The sequence below is a fragment of the Vulpes lagopus genome, chromosome 11 (genome assembly GCF_018345385.1).
Source record: "Vulpes lagopus strain Blue_001 chromosome 11, ASM1834538v1, whole genome shotgun sequence".
Taxonomy (NCBI): Eukaryota; Metazoa; Chordata; class Mammalia; order Carnivora; family Canidae; genus Vulpes; species Vulpes lagopus.
The window spans coordinates 23094194-23114038 of record NC_054834.1 but is presented as its reverse complement, the minus strand read 5'-3'; the positions used below and the strand labels follow the sequence as shown (position 1 = coordinate 23114038).

Below are 19845 nucleotides of genomic sequence, written 5' to 3'. Positions count from 1 at the left end.
TGTGGCACATTTACTTGGCGGTCACAAGTTGCCAAATGGCTTCACGTAAGTACCAAGGGGTTGGGAAACCCAGTCTCTCCCATACACCTCCTATCTTCCTGGGTAGGAAGGAAAGAAAGAAGGTATATTGCCCCGGGCGGGGGGGGGGCATTAGTACTGCCTCCCATAGTATGGGAGATAACTTGAAGCTGTGCAGATACAAACTTTTACAAATTTTGTTAGGTTTCATGTGTGTTTGAAAAACATAGGCAGCATATCAAGACCATGAGGTAATGATTTCATTTTATATGAGTTTAAGCTAAATTTTAATTGCAAACACTATGCGATTGTGATAAAAAAAAAAAATGATGAGAGCAGCGAACAGATGTCTAATGTTTTAACAACACTGACCTAAAGGAACCATTGTAAAAGTCAAATTTTAGTATGTACGACTTTAGGCAAGCTGGGACTATCAGGTGGGGCCCAGGAATGTGTTCTTTTAGCAAATACCCTGTGTGATTGAGCAGCAGAGTGTCTGGGACCACATACTGGGAAGGATTATTTCAGAGGCCAGTTGCTCTTCTGCTATTAAGTGGAGAACCAGTGACAGGAGCCACCAAGGGGGAGCCTGGAAATTCTGATGAGTACTCCGTTTCCCCCACCCTCTCCCTTCCCCCTCACCACCACGGTGTGACCCTAGCAACAAAGGGTTAAGGTTTGGGAATGAAACACCGGGCCTGGCAAGCGATACCTTCAGAATTGGCATTTCCCATAGTGCCTGGGTGGCTGGCTCTGTTTGGCTGGTTAAGCGTCTGGCTCTGCTTTGGCTCAGGTTGTGATCTCATGGGTGGTGAGACAGGCCTCTGGGTTGGGGTCCTAGCTCAGTGAGGAGTCTGCTGGAAGATTCACTCTCTCTCTGCCCCTCTCCCCACTTGTGTGCACTCTCTCTTTTTCTTTTCTCTTTAAAAGAAAGAAGTCTTTTTTAAAAAAAATAAAGAACTGCCATTTCTCTTCTTACCTGGCTTTCCGTGTTGTCCATATTCAAACTGGCAGTTTAGCTCCTCTCAAATTAAAGCTAATAGCACCAATAGATACTGTTGCTAGTCCCAAAGCTCTTTAGTTCACTGAAGCTATTCATTTAGCACTGGTGGCAGGTCAGTCTTGTTATTTAATTTTTTTTTTCTGTTGCCATGTTTCCAAGGGTACCTAGAAATCTCTTCCAGGAAGAGTGACTTGTCATGATGTTCTTGGTTTGCATGTGATTTACTCTTAAAACCTGTCTTGTTTGTATGATAAATTATGTGGTGACACTGCTCCTGAGGGTTCTTGTGATTTTATTTCATGATGCAAATGACTGATTTCGGTGTCCGAGGCTCTTCATTCCATTGATAGTGGCTAAAAACACATGGGGGCAGCTGAGACTATGGTCATTTATGGATGTTCAGAATTTTTAATAATTTTGTTTTTTCCTTTCAGCCTCATCTTTAGATCATACACTAGAGAGGAAGATAGGAGGACATACAGAGGAGCTAAAGGGGTGAGCAGTGAGGTTGCTGACCGAAGGATAAACCAAAGCACATTTTGAGAAACCAGAGGAGCTCGTTAATCTGGTGTATCTGTCACCGTGCGCTAACCTGACCTGACGGGTGACACGTAACACTGAAGATGAATCTCGCTATCTGGCTTGTACGTACATAACTGACATGCGTGACATTTATTGTCTCATAGACATTAATGGTATGAATTTCGTATCCTAATGAAATGGCTGTAACGTCTTACACGGCCTCATGTCCCTACTAGAGTTAGAACAGGCACTGCACAATCTTAAGTGGAATTTCAGTTGTTTGAGACGAGCCATATATTTGTAATAAAAGTTATATGCGCTACATTTACTTTTCCTGGAATCCTACCATTAGATAACACATATAAAAGCTGCTATTTACTTTCTAGTTACTTCAATTCTGAAAGAGAGTCAGAGGATTCCAAAGGTACAGCATATCACACTTGGAGCAACCTTTAGGTCTGTAGCTCATCAGACTGGCTTTTAAAATATGCAAGTGCCTACAGAGACCACCCCAGGTTAAAAGTCTCTAAATACTTCATGTTACTCTACTGTTAAATAATGTTTAGAGTTTGTTATCTTTTGTAGCCCTTGGAAATCTAATTATTTATAATATCCAGTGACATTTACATTTTACTAAAATATACTCTGCTTGTAATAGAGCATATCATGCCTAGGAAAATGGGTAGATAATGCCTGGCTCTACATTTGCTTATATATAATGCAAAATATCAGTGTAACCTGCATTATCTTTTCATTATAATCATATGATTTTAAACACATACTTCTCAAGAAGTGGCCTTAACAGTACCATTTAAAAACAATAAGGAAAGTTATAGCTGAAATCATTTGTTTGCCATTTAGCTCCCAACCATCAAATCAAATACCTATTCCAGTTTATTGGTAACTTAAAATAGTGACATTCATTTCCATGCCGACGGGCTACAGAGTGTTTGGTTTAGTTTTTGAGATTGATTGAAAGTAGATTGTAAAGTTGACCTACAGTGTTAAGCTTATTTACACAAACATAGTGTCTTGGAAAATAAATTCCGAGAGTGCACAGCAGGAGAATTTCACATCCCGAATCTTCCAATACCTGCTTTCCCGGGATCTGTCACATAGAGACCCTCCACTTTTCCGTTGGTACCTTACCCAGGAGGAAATCACTTCAAAATGTATTCTTAAACTGGGGCTGAAATTCATGACTTGCTAAAAAAAAAAAAAAAAAGAAGCATTTGCTTTTAATTGGTTTGAAGGACTTGCCTAAGTAGAATAATTTTTTAGTACTAACACATTTATGAAACAATCACAGGTGAATTTTTTTTTCAGGCTCTTGTAACGTAGTTTTCTTCCAAGAGGCGAAAACAGCATTTCTAAGATGTATTATTTTTTTCCAAAGGTCATCAAGGCGAAAAAAAATACGATTTCCGTGGAAACTGCAAAAAATCAAACTTGGGTGCTGGATGGTGACAAATGGATGATTTAGACTGCATTTAGGTAAAGTGAATGATTTAGAAAGGACTAAAATGAATTCAAGGGCTAATCCTGGGGAGTGAGCATTTAAAAGCCCTCCCCGCCCCGGGCCCCCGCGTCCGCCCCCCGCGTCCCCCCCCCCCGTTCCCCCCCCCCGGGCCCCCCGCGCCGCGCACGTGGGCTCGGCCCCGCCTGAACTTCGCGGGTGCGCACGCCCCCCGCCCCGCCCCTCCCCCCGCCCCCGCCCTCCGCGTCCCCGCCCCCCGCGCCCACCACCCCCGGGCCCCCGTGGGCCCCGCCTGAAGTTCGCGGGTGCGCCCCCCGCCCGTCCCCGCCCCTCCCCGCGCCCCCCTCCCCGCCCCCCGCGCCCCGGGCACGGCCCTTCCGGGCGCCGCTCGGCGGGGGCAGGTGGGGAGCGGCGGGCCGTGGGCGCCCAGCCCCGCGGAGGGCAGCGCGTGTGCTCCGGGGCCGGTTCCGAGGGAAGCGCTTGCGCGAGCGACTCGAGGAGCAGCGAGCCCGGGGCCGCGCGGACGGGACGCGGCCGGCAGCCCCCCATGGCCCCCCGCCCCCCGCCGCCGCCCGGCCGCCCGCAGCCCGGGGGCTCTGCGCCGCGCAGCCCGGCCTGGCGCGTGGCCCGGGGCGGCCGTGCCCCCTGCTGACCGCGCCCGCGCCCCGCACCCCCGCGCCCCCCGCGCCCCCCGTGCGCCCCCTGCGCCCCCCGCGCCCCCCGCGCACCCCCCGCGCACCCCGCACCCCGCCCGCGGCATGGCCCGGGCCGCCAGCCTGCTCACCTGGCTCCTGTGCGGGCACCTCCTGCAGCCGCGGCCGGGAGGACACGCGAGCGGCGCCGCGCACCCGCGCCTCCGGCTGTCACAGAAAGGTAGGCGGCCCCCGCGCCCTGCCCCGGACGCGGCCCCGGGACGCCCCAGGCCCGAGCGCCGCCCCGCGCCCGCGGCCCCGCGCACACGGCGGGCGGGAGGAGCGCGCCCCTGCCCCGCGCCCCGCGCCCCGCGCCCTTCGCCCCGCGTGCCGGCCCCGCGCCCCGCGCCCCGGGACGGCAGGTCCTGCGGGCCGAGACGGAGCCGGTCCCCCGGTCCCCCCTCCGGCCCCCCCGGCTCCCCCGGGACCGCAGGTCCTGCCGCCGGAGAGCCGGTCCCCCCGGTCCCCCCGTCCCCCCTCGGGTCCCCCCGGTGCCCGCGCCCCGAGACGGCAGGTCGGGCGGACGGAGAGCCCGAGAGCCGGTCCCCTCCCCCCGGTCCCCGCCGCCCCTTGCCCCGGGACGGCAGGTCCCGCCGCGGGAGAGCCGGTCCCCCGGTGCCCCCGGTCCTCCCCCCGGTGCCCCCGGTCCTCCCCCCGGTCCTCCCCCCGGTCCCCCCGGTCCTCCCCCCGGTGTCCCCCGTCCTCCCCCCGGGGCCGCGGCCGGGCGCGGGGCAGGTGCAGGGCGCCCCGCGCGGACGAGCCCGGGCAGCCCGAGGGCCGCCGACCACGTGCGCACCTGGACGCCGCGGGGCGAGCGCCGGGCACCGGGGCAGTGGGCTTGCGGCGCGCAGCCCGCCCTGGGGTGACAGGAGGGGACACGGAGCGAGAGGGCAACCCGCGACCGTCGTCACCCTGGAACCAAAATGACGAGCGACTCACAGAAATTAGGTTTTTAGTTGAACCGGTCATTAGGATTCTTTCATGTCCGGAGAAAAAGATAGGCAGAGTCTATTAGCAGTGCCCGTAAGCTGGTTTATATCGATTAAAGCATTAAGGTACCGTTCGCTGGCATCTCTTCTTTTAATGTAAATTCATACTGCTTCACTGAAGATCTGTCAGAAAGTGCTTAAATATTTTATTCTGCAGCCATGTCTTGGAAAGCAGCATTTGGTCATAAATAAGTTATGAAAAGATAGCTTTTGCATCAGGACCAGTAAAAGCCAGTGGAGAATAGGTTTGGGGATTCTTCCTGTAAACAAACAAACAAACAAACAAAACCCACGCGTACAGAGAAAGGGACTGCTGACCTAGAAGTGATTTGGAATAGATTATCCAGACAGAAGTATTTATTATCACCAATCACTGAGACAGACATCAGTTGCAAGAATTCCCTGAGAACCTTGTCTTAATTGTGTGAGCTGTAAAATTGTGCCCATGGTAGAAAGAACAGAAACCTGTGTTTCTGAAGCATAGATGTAGTCTTTACCAGAAAGAAAAACAAAATGGGAAGCTTCACTTGTACATGACATGATGGATCATTTTTTGGTTTTGTCGGACAATTATCAGTTGGTTTTGACTATGGAAATTTCTCATTTTCAGATGAGTTAAAAATCTATGAATACTTTCTTCATTTAAATAGATTTCCTATAGCTTTCTGCAGGAGGTAAGTTTAAGACACACGGACACCAAATTTGTAAGAATTTGAAAGAGAGTACATAGCATCAGCACAGATCTTTGGAATTGGGAAGATGCATCGTGGTATGTATCAAAATGCATATTTCTAAGAAGTCTGATCAAATATATCAAAATGTAAAAATTTGGTGGGATGAGTTATGGACAAAAAGGCATGGCAGAAAAAGAACATAAGAGATGGACTGTTTTCCTTCTGTAGACAAGTGGATCAGCTGCCAGCTTTGGCCAGCTACCATTCTACCCGGTATTGACCTGTTATACTAAATCATTAGGGTACATGTTTTCAGTGGTTCCATATTAGGGTATTTTCCAAGATATCTCTTTTTAGTGTTTCATGAGAGAGCTTGTGATTCGGTCAGAGCAGCCCAAAACTTCTCTAATGCATCTAAGTGCCATGCACAGTACTATCATCAGACTTAGCCTTCACTGCATCCCTCTTTTCTTCCCATTACATCTCTCCTAAAGATGTGGGTTTATGCGTTGTGTTAAACCACGTGGGAGTAGAACTGCTGGTCTTTGTGTGTACACTGGACTGAAAACTACCACAAAAGATTTCCCTTGGGTTTTTCTAAACCTTTTAATTTAATGGCCCTGGCTGAAATGCTGGGTGTCGTGCTTCTATAGAAAGGCAGCGTATAGCTACCTGAAAATAGACTGTTCTCACTTGTGCAAGCTAGCCAGCTAGCAAAGTCAGCCGGGAGATCACACCAGCGATGCAGCCTGACGCAGCAAAGGCCTGCCTGCCGCAGGTGCCTCAGTGAGAGCAGAAGCCCCATCAGCCCGCCATACACTGTCCCTGTTTACGATGTACACTCTGGACTTCAGTGGACTTTTGAGCGGTATCCAAAGACTAGGGGGAAAATATTTCAGAGCATGATCTTTTGCTATCTTAAATGATGCCAGATATGGTAACATTTTGGTAATGGGTCAAGTTAGTTGATTGATAGTATGAATGAGTACATGGTCCTTCAAAATCAGGAGCACTGGGCAGCCCGAGTGGCTCAGCGGTTTAGCGCCGCCTTCCGGCCAGGGTGTGATCCTGGAGTCCCGGGATCGAGTCCCACATGGGGCTCCCTGCATGGAGCCTGCTTCTCCTTCTGCCTGTGTCTCTGCCTCTCTCTCTCTCTGCATGTCTCATGAATAAATAAATAAAATCCTTAAAAAAAAACAGGAGCACTGGTTATAAATAATGTAACACCTCTGAACTGCTGCCTAACCCTCAGCAGGTAATCCAGTAGGCTCCCTGGAGGTGGTCTCCTCTGTTATCAAGATGGCACTTGAGACCACAAGCCTAGTGTCTCTTCCCAAAAGGGAAGCAGAAGTTTCAGTGTCAAATACAAAGTTTGAGCTAAATTATATAAAAATACCCATGGCTTGCTCTCTTCACTCTTCTCCATCCTTCTCTATGTCTGCAAGTGGCATGTTCTAAAAAGAGAGTTTAAGAGGAGGAGAGACCATTAGAGCTAAAAGGGGAAAAAAGACCTAGAAAAGAGAGACAAGGTAGAAAGCTGGTATCAGATATAGATCATCTTCTTGCTTATTTCTCACTGCCTTCCGTCTGCAGCGGGGTAATGCTGAACTCCTCCCTCTTTTGACTGAATATCCGCTCCGTTCCAATGTTAGGCAAATATGCTGAGAGCAAGCCAAGCGGATAAAGCTATGAGATACTTACTCTTGTTGAGGCAATGCATGTATCTTTTAATGTATTTTATAGGTATAAGACAAATTGGGTTAACAGATAAAAAAAAAAATAGGAAGATGCTGTCCTGCCTTGTAAGACTTTTCAGTCAAGATTTGAGTTGACATTAATGGCACCAGGGAAGTACTTAAGGGTTTATGAACAGTTAGGGATTATAGCCAACTTTGGAGCCAGTACCCTACAGAGGATAATGTTGGTGTCATTAACTAAAGTTGATAATATTCTACCCAAGTATTTCCTTGAAAAATAGCCATGATCCTTATGACAGAGATGAAGGAAAGTGATAATAAAGGGAGTAGTGTCGTACTACATTCAGCCACTTCGCCCTGTTGATGGTCTGTTCTCTCCTTACCTCTCACCATCCTGCATTAATGAGGTTACAGGGAAGGCAAAAATAACCCTCCTGATAATGGAGTTCAAAGAAAAAAAAAAAAAAAAAAGCAAATGAGCAAGGCCTCTTGTCAAAGAAGAAATCCCAATGTACATGGAAAACCCCAGAAATTCAGTCAAGGGAGTTTGGCAGATGAGGTAGGTAATCAAAGGCCCAATTAAGAATGACAATCACAGAAGCCAAGGAGAATGGCTCTGTAATCAGAGGATGTTGGTGGAGAGATAGTGAAGTAAAGGCATAATTATGGCAGAAGAACATTTCTAAAATATATTGACATTATGGATGTAGATTTGAGTACTGAATATCTATCTATCTATCTATCTATCTATCTATCTATCATCTATCTATCTATCTATCTATATAAAAAGTAGGATAAAGAGTATTAGTCTCTCTGTATTTAGATATGACCAATGAAGAACAGATTTGTCATAGTTCAGAGAGGTCAGAGAGGTCAGGGTTTAGAGTCTGAGGTCTCCACTCCAGTTCTAGCCCTTCCACTTACACTAATGGTAATTATGCCTCAGTTTCCTTAATTTGAGAATAGGGATAGTAACGGTGGGTGCTTTCCCCGTATATCTTCCTGGCTTTTTGAGAGAATCAAATGAAACAACAAAACTGAAAGTACTTTATAACCTAAAAGTTATTTTATTACTGTTTCCTAAAGACTGACATAAATTGAGAACATTAAATGGAAACATGTCCTAAAGAGAAAAAGTTTTTGAGACTGGCATGAGTTTGGATATCAGTAATGCTAGGATAATGTTAATATAGAAGACAGAAGAAGTTGGTCTTAATTAGCATAAAATGTATGGTTTATCCTGACAGGTGGCATTCATTCCAAATCCCATCTCCCATACCTCTGGCTTCTAGGTATAATAATGTAGAAGATAATCACATCACCTGTGCATTTTTCCAAGATTCATGGCCAGTAGTTTTGCTTTAGTAGTGTGTGTATCAATTAATTACATATATTCACTTTATACCACACCCTTCATATTTTTTCCCCAATTTTTATGAAAGAAAATTGAGATAGAATTGTAGAAGAACGCAATAAGAACTGAAAGTTTTAAATGATCATCCTGGAAGCTGTGATATTTATTTCATACCCAGAGCAAATAAAAAAAAAGGGACAGTGACTGAGCCAGTTTTTCCTGACCCAGCTCATAGCTCAGCCAGTCACTCGGTATTATCAATAGTGACATTAGTCACACATCCCTGCGTAGTTAATAAATAAAAACTGGTCATAAGGCATGATTCATGAAGAAAGTAGTTAAATAGGACCCAGGAGTAAACACAAACCTTCATGCCAGGTCTCCATCAGGGAGAGTCAGTGAGAATTATGTGGTGGATTTATTAAGAAACAGTTTATATTAAATTAAAAACACTGGGTAAGATGAAAGGAATTCCAGTCTGTTTTGTTGAGTTTAGTTTACTGAGAATATACTTTCTGTAGAGGAAGCCCATGTAAGGATTTTGGATGGTGCTGTCCTTCGTACTTTTATATTTGTTAGAGACAAATACTGCCCACATGTCACAGAAGTGCATAGGGGTATACTGAAGTCCCTGACTGAATAGGAATTATTTCGTCCTTATCTGGATTTTGGGTGTTACACTGGGAAAACTCTTGGCCTTTAGTATAGTGGATAGGATGAGGGCAGGTCAGAACCAGCCAAAGCAGCAAATGGAATTTATAAATGAATTGGGCCAATTTTAGACTGAAAAATAATTTAGCTGCATAAAACCATTTCTTATAAGGAGAGTGTCCTGTATATAATATAGAACAATACTTGTTCGTGGCTATTAAATATATGCAGTAGTGTTGTCTCCGTAGAATATTCTTTCAAAAATTTATAGCCCTCTTATTACTTTGCTTTCTATGTCAGATTTGTCATGTAGCCTGAGGTGATTTCATGGAGGGAGTCTCTCTGGGATGAGATCAACTTGGTGGCCTCAGTTCTATGACCACATGATGAAGAACCAAACATCAAATTGGTCATTGCTGGTAGAAATTACTGTTAGCCATTTACAGATTCGGTTTTATTTCTCCAAAGATATCTACCAGAATCGTTGTTGGGAGTTCTTACTGGGGGAGCATGCAAAGATTTACTCCTTTATCTTTGTGTGTAACACTCTTCTGTGGTTTAGTAGAGGAATTTAGTCTGCAGGAATCCAGAAATGGCACTTTGCATGCATGCATGCCCCTTTATCCATAGCCACCGTAGTGTTAAAGTGGTCTCGTAAGGTCAGCCTCAGAGACTTGAAAATAAAACAAAAGGAAATCACACCATTAAAACATTTTCCAAAAGGTGCAGAGTAAAGATTTAGATTATTTTCTTAGTTTCAGTAAGCAGGGCTAAATGTTGGTCATAGCCTCTTAGCACAACCTTGGAATACTACATAAACTATACAAAGGACAGTGGTTATTTTAATAGTGATTTTTTCTCAGCATGGTTTTAAATAACATTTGAAGCATAAGAGAAACTATCAATGTCATTAGTTATTTCTTGGACTTAAGCATTATTCTTTGTACTCGTGGTAAGGATGAGAATGACAAGACTGAATATTTTATAGGCTGGATTTGCTGGACTATGAATGAAAAGGATGTATGAATGCCACATTGGAACCTAGTGTTATGGTCTCTGATATTGACAGAACATTTTCTTGCAAAGAATGTGCTGATTTCAAGGACAGAAGTGTCTGGAATTGATGGCTTGACCTCAAATATATAGCCCTGGTGATGGCCAAGGCAACTGATGACTCAAGAAATTCTCCGCCTCCCTCAGTACTAATGCCTGAGCCACTACATGGCTCTATTGCCCTCGTAATGTTGCCTCTGCAAGTATTGAAAAGGGAAAGAGAAACCCATGACTTGCCTCATTTCTGGGGCTTAGAAATGTATCTCCATTTCTCTTGCTGGTGACTAACCCCTCAGCCCTTATTGCTCTCTGTGCAAGGACTTAGCTCATGGCCTCGGCACAGTACACGAAGAAGGATAGCGTGGGCCACGTATTACAAAACACTCTCACATTCTGTTTTCATTGGCCTAAAACTCTAGACTTTGGATGAGGCATGCTGGATGTGAATCTTGCCTTTGGCTATGCTATCCCGAGGTCCTTATCTTTTCTGATTATGAATTTTCCTATCTGTAAAATGGAGTAATGGGTAATTGCAGTAGCCTGAAGGAATTGCACAAGAGAATGCAAATTAGTGTGGCAAATGCTTGAGCACAGGAAGCTTCACAGAGGTTATTCAGTAAATCAGAAGAAGTTCGGAGAGCATTCGTCTATCCTGGTTCCCTTTTTTAATTCTAAAAGCCATCATGAGTTAATGATTAACTTCTAACTTAAAATAAGGGAGAATCCTTAATCGTTTAATTTTTGACTTGAACACAAAGATTTCCGTTCATGAAATCCAGCTCTCGTTGGGGTGGGTGACTGGACGGAAGAAGGGATATCGGCGTCTCTCATGTTTGTTAATCACTGTAGAATTACTGTTTTTTGATAGTATAAGGAATTAAATTATCCTTAATTGGAAAGTTGGAACTTAAAGAAAGAGGGCAGTTGAAACTTCACCTGATGGCACCTTGGTGACAGCAGACCAAAGCCACAGAACAAACTTAAGTTACTGACAAAGGTCACTGTAGACCTCGCTTTGTAAAGCACTTAGAACTAATATCACTAAGAGCACTTTTAACACCGTCAAAAGTTAAACAAAAGTGTCCTATAGGCAGCTATCAGCCTGGCAGGTATTGCTTGTGCTGAAAGCGAAAGAAAGCTTTCCATTCTCGCTTCTCCTGGACAAACAGGTAAGGCAGCTGGTGGAGGGCCCGATTCCTGACCTCTTGGAGGTGTTCAGTAATGCTCATTGAGTGGGTTATAAAGAAAACAAAATGATGCAGAGCCGTGTTTTTAAAAGGAGAGTCTGATGGGGGGTGGGGTGAGGAGTACCAAGGAAACGAAAGAATCCTGAAGAACTCTATGGCTCTGTTGGTAAGACCTGCATTAGGAGAAGGCCAGGGCTCTCTCTCCCTGTTGCCCTCCATTCCTCCCAGGGCTGAACTGTAGGGAAGCAGCAGAGCCTCCAGGCATCCTCCGGATGTGTTAGCCAGATTTGTGCATTTATTATCAAATCGTGGTGGTGGTGGTGTGATGGTGATGGTGGTCCTCCTCCTCCTCCTCCTCCTCCTCCTCCTCCTTCTTGTTCGTCTTTGTCTTCTTCTTCTTCTTCTTCTTCTTCTTCTTCTTCTTCTTCTTCTTCTTCTTTTTCTTCTCAGTTTACCTTTTGCTGCATTTGTCTTTCCTGGGTGATCACTACACACTCCTCCCATTTTTTCTCTTATCAGTTCATTCTTTGATCACCCCCACTGTGCTGCTGTCACCCCTCCCCTTCTTTTCCTCCTCCTCTGCCTTTTTTCAAAGATAGATTATTTTTACTTCTCTCCTATCTTAGGCCAAAATGAATAAAAACATTCTTAGTGAATGGTGTATATCTACTGGTCCTCAATTTACCTTCAACCTTTGTTTCACTTTTGTGATCTAATTCAATGAAGAGAAAGGCAGCATCTTTGAATTAAGAAAAGTTTAATTACACTCATTAGGCATTCAGAACTTGTTGAAATTCATGACATAGGAAATAATAAAAAATGAAGACAAACAGCTTACTAGCCACCTGGAAAACGTGTCCTCTTTGTCTAGCCTGTGTTTCTAGTGGGCAACTGATGCTGCCAAGGCCCCTTGTGACTGTGCCTGTGGGGCTGGACTGGGAAGGAATCATGGTGCTCAACAGGAGGGGATATGCCTGCCTTCTGCTCTCTGGCTACCCTTGGGTTAAGTGTAAGCTAGAATATTCTTTATATAAGCCTATCTATTTCTAGGCTATTTGGGTTCCTTTTCTCTGAGTTATAAGTTTTAATTCATTGAAACCAGAATAGAAAGAGGGTTTTTGTTCCCAGGATAGAGCAGAGGAGCAGCACCCCTATGGATAAGTCTCGGTGGTGATGTCAGGTAGCCAGACTAACTCCAGAACCAGAAAAGAACAGCAGCGAAGAAAATGAGGATGAATGAGGGGGAGAGTAGAGGTCAGCTAGGGACACTGAGCTTTTCCTTTGTGACCAGTTCCCTCCCAGGAGATGATGGAAAATGAGGAGGGCTTTAAATTCAAAGCTCAAGATTCACTGTGAAACTAAAGCCAAAGAGGAAATGTGCTGACAGCGTTGCATATGGCCATTCATGCCTCCTGACTGCTTTTTTCCTAACCCTAAGTCCAAAAGTTTATTATGGACCATGTGATTTCTAAGATCCTTTCCAATTCTAGAATTGTAGAACTCTTTTCCTCCCCTTCCTAGACCTCCCAGTGTGTATAATTTCTCCACAATACTTTCTAAAATTTTTATTAGGAAACAGTATGTTCTAGTGGAAAGAGTAAGGATGGACTCACAATTTTGAAATCCTGGGTTTGAACCTACAGTACATATATCCAATTTGATGCCACGTTATTCTTGCTAAATCATTGAACTTCTGAGGCTTACTTTTCCCGCAATTACAAAGGACTAATGCACACTGTCTATCTCATAAGATTATTGTAGGAAACTTAAATGTATCATAGAAAGGTGTATTGTGTTGTAATGGCTTATAATATTCCCTAGTTTTTGTAATTGCCTTTAAACATTTTAAGATTTTTGAGAAGAGTAATTTTATTTTGTTAATTAGTTTATTTTGGGGGTAAGACTTGTGAATAGAATAAAATGACATACTCAGATCATTCTTAAAGCCAGTAATTAAAGTGTTTAGTATGTATTGAATAAAAACAAAACTTTTTATTGTTTTTGTTGGCTTCTCTGTTGTCAGAGAGACAAAATTATAAAGGCTTGCTTAGCTTTTTTAAGAGGCAGAGCTCCTGCTGAAAAATTCACCTGACGGAAGGCTCAGTTGAATTTCGATGAATTTACTTGGGATTTCCTTTTGTTCCTTTTCTGAACTAGAGTCCCAGAGGAGATAGGCACTGCGGTGCTATGCAGAGTGTCAGAGACTGGCAACATCAGCCACCCCTGGGAGCTTCTGCATCAATAATTCTGGTGCATCGGAAGCTGTGTTTTAACAAGCCCTTACGGGTGACTCAGTGCACACTCCGCTGGAGTGGGAGAAACACTTGGTGGCCCAGGTGGGATGACCTACAAGGGAGCCTCACTTTCACATTACTTTTTCATTGTTTTTTTTTCCTGTTAGGTCCATCACCTATGTTAAAGGTGTCATTTATTCAAATTTCCAAATCACACCCATGGTCCTGGTAAATATACTTAAATTCATAAGTATGTTATACCACTTTCTATTTTTTTTTTACTATATATATATATATTTTTTTATATATATAAAATATAAATTAAATCTATTATGAATGATTATTGATGATATAAATTGTGACACATCATGGTATCACTGAATTCAGATGAGAAAAACATCTAATACTAGTGAACTGTAGAAAAGCATTTTATAAGATTCCAGAATTCCAGAACTCCATCCCTCAAGGAAACGTTTTCTTAGGCTAAAGATATTTGATCCACTTCATTTTTTGTTATATTTCCTGATCTTTCCCCTCAGGGATTCAGAAGCTTCTGTATCTTTCTAAGAAATATTCATTCAGTCATTCACATATTTGATGACTACCTGTTGAGCTCCTTCCAAGCTTCAGATATTGACTGTCATGCTACGGATTTCAGAATAAAAAACAGTTTTGTAATGTGATGCATTTCCTGGTTGGGATCCTGGAACCACAATAGTTAAAAACTTAAGGAAATTGAATAAAGTGTGAGTTTTAGTTAATAATAACAGATCAGTATTGGTTTATTAATTGTGGCAAGTGTACCATACTAATGTAAGCTGTTAATGGGGGAAATTGGGTGTAGGTATATGGGAATTCTCTGCACTATTTTTACAACTTTTCTGTATACCTGAAACTATTCTAAAATAAGAAGTTTATTAAAACACACACACACACATACACACACACAGCCCCTCTATTCAAACACTATTCCTGAGTATCTTAAGGGTCACTTTTAAGAAGAGAGAAGTCATGATGGAGCAGGATTTTTTTTCTACTGAAAGTTAACACAAAAAACTTATGGAAGGCTGGGTTTGGAAGAAGGAACCAGAGCACAGTCTTGGAGAAATAAGTACGAGGAGTCTGGGCAAGAAACAAGGAACATATCATCTATGTCTGATCCTGTCTTGCCAACATTCCTGCTGCCCTCCCACCACCATCCCATTGCATATGATGTACTGTGTCCTCCTAGAAACCCAGTTACCCTTGGATATCTGAGTTCTGTGTTCATAGCTTTCCCACACACAATGCTCTGTGTTCATACTCAATTAAATTGCTCCTATTTCTCTACGACTTTAAGCAGTTCTCACTTTTAGCATGAGGAAGAGAATTAATAGAAACTCACAAGTAAATTTTGAAAATTTTAAAGGCAATTTATTATTTTATTGTTTGAATCCTTGAAAGCTAGTGCACTTTGGATATTTAATAAATTTATTTCATCATTTGCATTTAATGTATAGAATGTAATTGTTATGTTTACTCACATTAATGTTGCCAACCTGACTTCTTTTGTTGGATGCCACATCTGTATAGGTTCCTAAGACACATGGCACACAGTAAGATGGTAGGTCTTGACAGGGAGCATTCAGAAGTCAGGACAGTGGATGAGAATACTTCTCCTCTGCCTCTGCTCCAAAACATCAGGCCCTACTTTGGCTTCAGGTCTTCTATTTTGAAAACTTGGAAGAGAAATCCAGAACTGCTTTAAAATTTTTCAGGAAATATCTGTTTATTATTGGAAGGTAGAGTTTAAGGCTTTGCAGAGTGTGGTTGGAATTCATCTGGGCCATTACATGATCGATGTCACATTTCAAGCATCTCTTCTTCCCATTTGCTTCAGTCATGATCTCCAGTGTCCAGTGTAGCATCGCATTCATTTCTAGAATGATGACCTATGAAGAGAGGTGGAGAACGAATGCATGAAATCAGCAACAAAGCAGAAAACAAAGGCAAGATTATAAAAGGGTAGTAACTTACTCAACACCTTTGTTTCTGAAGAATATTCTAAATGAACAAAAGCAAGAATGTTTGCTTTGTTTTTCTCACTTTACTCCTGTGCAAAGGTTGGTTTATGAATAATTTGACTATGTGGCCTTTGTTTTGTGGATTTATTGGTTTAAAAGCATGGCTGTAGGCAATAATATAGTGAGAAAAATAAACAATATTTACAAGTTTTATAGTTAAAGTTAGCATATGCAAGGTAATTTCAATTTATTTCCCAATCCAAGTTAATTGAGAAAGAACCAATAAAAATTTTATCTTATTAAGATTTTATCTAACAAAAATTGACAGTACATTTTGAAATCGTGGTATCCTTGAGCTTTTGTTTTGTTTTGTTTAGCACCATACTAATTACTCAAATATAACACACCTAATCTGTAAGAAGAAATTGATGGACAGAAACAGAAAGGTTAAAAGTGAAGTTAATTAAGGAGAAAGCACACATTTGTCACTGTCCCTTTCTCTTGTAAGGAGTAAATAAATATAGAAACAGGAAGCAACTGATTATTTTATTTTTAGAAACTAAAGTCAGATTGTCAAAATAAATATATAGGAGGTAGGATCATTTTGAGCAAGGTAAAAATAATATATTTTTAAAAGAAAATGTGGAAAGTAATGGAAAATGAAAGTGATTTCTTTTGAAATAACTCTTATCATTACTGATGAAACTGATAGAGCTTATTTTTTTCTAATCAAAAGAAAAAAAGGAAGAAGAAACTTCAAGTTTGACATTATCACAATGCATGAATGTTATACATATTTCTGTTCAGATGAATGATAATCTGACAGATACTTTATAATTGCTTAGAACGGGTACTAGAATATTGAGCTTGCTGACAATTTAAGGGTCTGCTTAAACTTGAGTTAACCATATGGTATATTTTTAGAATAGCCATACAACCCATGTTTAAAATTTAAACAGAAAAATATCTTTTTTCAAAGTCAAATGTTATCATTTTAGTTGATGTACTCAGTTATCCATATAATTGCACCTTTTGCTAGTAAGGGAACACAAAATATTTCCTTGTAATTTGTCCAGAATGAAGACAAAGAGAAGCTTGGACCGTGAAATATCAGAATGGATATTATGAGCCACCCCAAAATATCAATTACTATATTGTTACAATTATGAGAAGCTAATATGTTTAAACTTCAACCCATTAATATGCTTTGATTTTCTAGTAATTCCCCAAAGCAAAATTCCCTTGTAACATTTAGATAACCACAGGAAGAAGAAAAATATTGTAGTTAAGTCAATTATGCTTATAATTAAAAGAATGTAATTATATCTTTGTCATTATATTTCTCAGAAATAAGATAAAAGTTATGTACTGGGCACTGCTTTTGACAGATTTTTTTGCCAAATGTTTTTTACTTGCTCCAAAATGTGTATGCCCAAAGTGAAGTCTGATGTATTTTAAGACTGTAAAAGAATTTTTCATATCTGGAGAACAAAAAGGAAAGTCTCAAGACTTAAAAATCAATAAGATTAGACAAGAATTAGAATGAACGATTAGGAAATTAATAATAATGAGAAAATCTGCATGCAAATAAAGCAGTAGAAACACATGAGATGCCTTTTATAATATTGGTCTCAAGGGAAATAAAATGCATAGAATACTAGGATTTTGTGTGCAGTTGTATTTTAGAATACATAATGTTGTTGACTAGGCATTTCCACACCTATATGGGTGAGCTTAACAGGAACTTAGAATGTCATTTGTCCAGTGAGTCTGCTCATACATACCCACGGCCTAGTTAGAACAGACCTTGATATTACTTTATTTTTCAGTGTCCAGAATGCTGGTAATAGGAGGAAATGTATACCAAATGGATCCCTGGTAAGTTTTGCTATCTTGGAATAAAACTCTTGCTAGCACAGGCACTGCTGGAGGCAGTGCTGCCCTGTAAAAGCTTGGGGAATAATGCAGTTCTGTCCCCCAGTTCCGGTGCATTTTACTTCTAAGGTTCCCCAGCCAGGCTCCAAGTTTCCACTCACACTGCTAGCCACCGCAAGTTCCCTTTGTCTTCACTGACTATTTTTTTCCTCTTAACAAATAGGCCCAGCTGCTACTGCAGCCGGTTGCCCACACTCCCCCATACTGCTCTCCCTGAGGATGGCAGCCAGAGCAAAGAATAACAGCTGGGATTGGCTTACTTTGGCATCTAAATAATTTTGGGTGGGTCCATTCCTAACTTTATTATTTCATTTAATTTGTATAATCTTTCCTTCTGCTGAACTTTAAAAAAAAAAAAAAAAGGAGGTACATGATATTTTTCCGAAATGCTCTCTTCATCTGGCTGGGCCTACCTGGCTGCTCCGGACAAATTGGTTCATTCTGCACACTGTTAGTTTTTCCACTTTGAAGCACCATTTGGAAAACAAACGTTACAGAAACAAATTTATTCATGTGATACTGGACACATTATGTAACCTTTTTCTGACTCAATAGATGAAAAATAAATATCACCTATGTCACTGATTGTGATTAGGATTAAATGAAAGAGCATTTGAATTCATTTAGAAAAGTGCCCGATGCACGGTAAATGCCAAGTAAGCGTTGGATAGAAGGAGAGTCAAAGGAGACTCTGAGAGGGAGGGAAGGAACAGTGGAGAGCACTGGGAAGCAAGGGTGGAGTGAGGAGAGAGGGTGAGGACGAGAAGGGAGGGAGAAATACTGATGAAATACAGGAAGTACGCTTATGCAGTTAAGACCAATGTTGCACACATAGGACTTTTTTTTTTTTTTAAAGACTTATTTATTTGAGAGAGAGAGTGTGCACGCGCACATGAAATAGTGGGGAGGGGCAGAGGGAGGGAATTTCCAGAGGCTCCTCACGGAGCGCAGAGCCTGGTGCAGGGCCGCATCTCACAACCCTGAGATCCTGGCCTGAGCAGAAACCAAGAGTCAGGCACTCAACCCACTGAGCCACCCAGGCGCCCCACACGGAGGATTTCATATATCTTATTCCACTCAAAATGAAAATCAACACTTAGAAAAAGACTGAAGTTTAGAAAAGCTGATAGAATTTTACTTGAATCACAGAATTTTCTTTAAGATAGGAATTTTAGTGATTTAATCACATCCATGGCATCCGGACAGGTAGTCAGACACGATTATCACTTTGAATTTGTACACTCTCATGGAAAGGGAATTCACTACCTGATAAGGAAGTCCATTCCATTTTTTAAATCTTTATTTTTATTTTAAGAAATCTCAACATCCGGGCGCCTTGGGTGGGTCAGTCAGTTAAGCGTTTGTGTTCAGCCCAGGTCATGGTCCCAGGGTCCTGGGATGTAGTCCCGCATCAGGCTCCCTGCTCAACAAGGAGTCCGCCTCTCCCCCCCCCCCCCCCTCACGCTCTCTTTCGCACATGTGTGCTCTCTCTCAAATAAGTTAGATCTTAAAAAATAAAAGAACTCTCAACATCCAACATGGGGCTTGAACTCACGAGATCAAGAGTCACATGCTCTACCAACTGAGCCAGCCGGGCACCACAAGTCCATTCCATTTTTGAATGCTGTAAGGAGGAGAAAGTATTTTCATAACTAATCCCAAATCTGACTTCCTGGATCTTCCACTTTTTCGTTGGAGTTCTTTCCTCTCCTGCCATAAAGTTGTAAGTCATGGCAGATCTCCAAATGCTCAAAGAGAGTTATCCTGACCTTTTGTGGTGGTTGGTAAACATTCCTCACGCCGGGGTTATCCTGCCTGAGGTGTCAGGGTTCCCATCATGCTCCTCTTTGTTAAGGCCTCACTTAAAATGGAGCGCCAGGATCAATACTCAAGAGCCGCCTGCCTTGTTCACAGGAGAGTGGTGCTGTTAACTGGCGACTCCTATTTATTAAAGCCACCTGAGTTGACAGCAGCTTGTTTGGCAAATATGCCAGCCTATTGGTTTATGTTGAGATCGCTGTCAGGTTTGCCACATGGACTCTAAGCCAGCGCTTTCCTTTATTTCACACGTGTGCTTTATTTGTTGAAGTCAGGAAAACCCTCTCCTACTCTCTCTAGTGTAGAATGTGAACCACAAGCAATGCAACAGCGTGTGGTGTCCTGAAAAGGACGTGAGCTCTAGAGTGTGACATTCCTAAATTTAAAGACTGTTTCTGCTATTGTGTTTAATTTTTCTTAACATCAGATTTTACGTTCATGATCTTTCGGAAACTATCTAGTTAGAACTGGCAGAACTTCTATTCATTATAGAAATTCTTGTTTTTGTTTTAAATTTGAAATACATATTGTATAGGCT

General features: G+C 42.4%; 1 protein-coding gene across 1 annotated transcript in view; it reads left to right on the top strand.

The window, feature by feature from the left end:
• The first annotated feature begins 3782 nt into the window (after window positions 1-3782).
• Window positions 3783-19845, top strand: part of SEMA3E (semaphorin 3E) — a 235602-nt gene continuing 219539 nt past the window's right edge. Inside the window, exon 1 of the mRNA XM_041773412.1 lies at window positions 3783-3893. The gene's annotated coding sequence lies outside the window, so the exon portion shown is untranslated. The remainder of the gene's footprint in view (window positions 3894-19845) is intronic.